Source organism: Haliotis rubra, unplaced genomic scaffold, assembly GCF_003918875.1.
Source record: "Haliotis rubra isolate DU_JTF1 unplaced genomic scaffold, ASM391887v1 Scf24, whole genome shotgun sequence".
NCBI classification, from domain to species: Eukaryota; Metazoa; Mollusca; class Gastropoda; order Lepetellida; family Haliotidae; genus Haliotis; species Haliotis rubra.
The window spans coordinates 538,273-541,671 of record NW_025766447.1 but is presented as its reverse complement, the minus strand read 5'-3'; the positions used below and the strand labels follow the sequence as shown (position 1 = coordinate 541,671).

The following is a 3,399-nucleotide window of genomic DNA, read 5'->3' as shown; positions in this document are numbered from 1 at the left end:
ATGTTTGTAGGGGACCAGAAATGATATTTAGCATATCAGAACATACATGCCAAATACAGATATTTTACATTTCTGTTAGTTCCATGTTTGACAAAACCAGTAAGTTTGCCTTGGTCTGAGTATCTTCCAAACAGTGATGTTATTTTAGCTTTAAGCATGGATCCATGCAGTGCACAAGTTGTTGACCAGACTTTCTACACATGTTGTCATGTTGTTATACTTTGTATACATTGATGTCAATACCAATATGCAATATGTTTGTTTCAGTGATATATGATATGACAATGTTTCCATATCATACAATGTTGCACTGTTATTACTGAGTGTAGGTGATAACTCCCAATACACAGAGCATATGGTGAGACACTCGTGCCATATTTTCTTGTAAATCATCAGGTCTAGTGATACTTCATCGCAAAATTAATATGTTAATTAACCAAGATAGTTATTCCTTTTCCTTCACGCTAAGCGATATGATGTATTTTTTGACTGAGCACTATACACAATAAAGCAGTTTGCCTAGAGCTTCTACCTACGAATGGGGTGGGTGCATTATACTCAGGTGCGCTCTATACACAGGAAAATATGGTACATGTCTGGCCAGCTGGTTGTGGCAGTATGAGCTAAATGTACATTGTAAATCCATTCCATTACCAGAGACACAAGAATGACACTGTTATGTGCCTGTCATGACGCCTACATTAAAGCATGTTCAGCTTGACCTGATTCAGTGAATACCAATGCATTGCGTGACCGTGTCTATTAGTGTGAAGGGGTGCACCTTTGTCAGTTGATTGTCAACATGTCCGAACAGGTCGCTGTTTGACATCTCAGTGTTGAGAAATCGTCAGCAATGTCCTAACTTTCTTTAAAAAAGTGTTGTTTTCCGGGACAAGTTCTGTAACGAATTCCATTCATGCATGGAACATTAATAACATTCTCTGCTCTCCTATTTAATGAAGATAGCCCAACCTGCCGTTTGTGCCATTTGACCTCCTGGGTCATGCATATGTAGAGTAGCTCAGGTCAAGCTGAACAAGCTGTACCTATCTATGTCAACCCCCATGACAGAATGAACACAGTGGTGAATGTAGGTCACAGTGGAGAATGTAGGTCACCTCTTTAGTTGATTACTATTGCTTAATGAATAGGGTAAGAAAGTTGTTGGTGTTGTGATTTATACTCTCAGTGGAGCTGGGCAAGAATGTGAAATTACACTGATCTGGGACAGGAGCCAAGTTCCTCAAAAGAAAGACCGAACCATCATTTTCGTTTACCAGATTATGCAAACTTCAGGGCAGTGTAATTCAGCAGTCTGCAATAAGGGACCTAGGCACCATTCTCACAAAGCAATCTAAGATTTAGGATGATTTAAACTCATGCTTTCACATAGACTTATTCTAGTTGTAGATTGCTTTGTGAGCCGTTCCACAACGTGATCTTAGTGCTACAGTGTTCATAAGCCAGTGTCGAAGAATGGGCGTTAAGGTCACCTTAGCACTAAGGTCCCTGGAACTTGGAAGCAGTGGGTGATAATGTGAACATGTTCACCCCAATAAACGACACACACCCAGTCAGGCAACCGTGCCACAGCTACGTCTCTGTCATAGAGAAGTGTGTACTGCAGCCGAGACAGAGCGTTTATGACTAGTCACAACCTTTCTGAGGAATTTGTTTCAACTCTTCACCAGGATACATATACAGAGGTGATGTGAAATTAGGAAACCTTTTAGAGGTGTTGCATGAGATGTTGCATTTATTGTGTGACCTTCACATGTTTCATGTGATGGATGACCTTCACATGTGTTGTGTAACCTTCATATGATTCATGTGTCAGATGACCTTCACATGTATTGCGTGACCTTCATATGATTCATGTGTATTATGACCTTCACCTGTATTGAGTGACCTTTATATGATTCATGTGTCAGATGACCTTCACATGTGTCATGAGTATGAAATGTTCCAGTCAATATATAAAGCTAACTCTGATATGAGTAGATTATTTAGGAGCCTTGAATGTTGTTGCCCATAATCTTTCCTCTGGCAGAGATGCCACAGTCACCAGTCTTCACAGGATAGCTACCACTATTGGTGGTCCTGTATACAGCAAGCTTTATGAATTCTTGAAAATTCATTCAGGAGGAAAAACTGTATTTTTCACATTCACCTGTTTTTAGAAATATGTTTAAGGTCATCATCATCAACTGAACCTGTGACAAGTGCAGATGTACCCAATTGAGAACATGGCTTCATCTATAAACCTAATTATCTAGGTTCATGTTGCAACCAACATCTCAAGCTTCCCAATTAAAATCACACATGCATAGACTCACTATCACCAACTTATTGTTTAATTTTGTTGCCAACAAATTGCTATTACTAGATGCAGCTGTGACTTTGCCAATGATTGGTCTGGCATCTCTGGCCATTATTATTTAACTATGCATATATCTATATATGTTGCTTGTTATAGTTAGTGAGATATTTATTTTTGTCCCAGTGTTACCATGTTGATCTGTGCTGACTGTAGTGCTTGGTGGAGTGTCTCCTTGCATGTGTACATATACACAGTAGTACCTTTCATGTTACCTTGACAGGTACGGAATATCAATACAAAATTACCAGATCTCAATACATAGAAAAGACAAAATTGGTTATTGTCCTTTGAATATTTTCAGCCCCCTTTTAACACTCTCAATGGATATGAGGGATTACCATGTATATAGCTTAAAATCTGCAATATTTTAGCTTTTTCACTGTGATTGTTGTTAATAATTGTATATAGGGATGCATTTCTAGATGGCGACAATATCACCAGCTTCAAAGTGACAGTTCAATGCATTGTCTGATCAGCTACAGTTTGACAGTTCAATGCATTGTCTGATCAGCTACAGTGTAACAGTTTCAATGCATTGTCCTGTTGGTTACAGTTTTACAGTATCAATGCATTGTCCCATCAGCTACAGTTTGACAGTTTCAATGCATTGTCTGATCAGCTACAGTTTGACAGTTTCAATCCATTCTCTGATCAGCTACAGTTTGACAGTTTCAATGCATTGTCCCATCAGCTACTATTTGACAGTTTCAATGCATTGTCCCATCAGCTACAGTTTGACAGTTTCAATGCATTCTCTGATCAGCTACAGTTTGACAGTTCAGTGCATTGTTCCATCAGCTACAGTTTGACAGTTTCAATGCATTGTCCCATCAGCTACAGTTTGACAGTTTCAATGCATTCTCTGATCAGCTACAGTTTGACAGTTTCAATGCATTGTCTGATCAGCTACAGTTTGACAGTTCAATGCATTGTCCCATCAGCTACAGTTTGACAGTTTCAATGCATTGTCAGATCAGCTACAGTTTGACAGTTTCAACGCATTCTCTAATCAGCTACAG

The 3,399-nt window shown here is 39.0% G+C and overlaps 1 long non-coding RNA gene across 1 annotated transcript; it reads left to right on the top strand.

The window, feature by feature from the left end:
• Positions 1–2,351: 2,351 nt before the first annotated feature.
• LOC124278582 lies at positions 2,352–3,392 on the top strand. The gene is made up of 3 exons (XR_006899122.1): positions 2,352–2,869; positions 2,906–2,940; positions 3,014–3,392. It is a non-coding gene; the product is annotated as an uncharacterized LOC124278582 (long non-coding RNA).
• Positions 3,393–3,399: the final 7 nt, after the last annotated feature.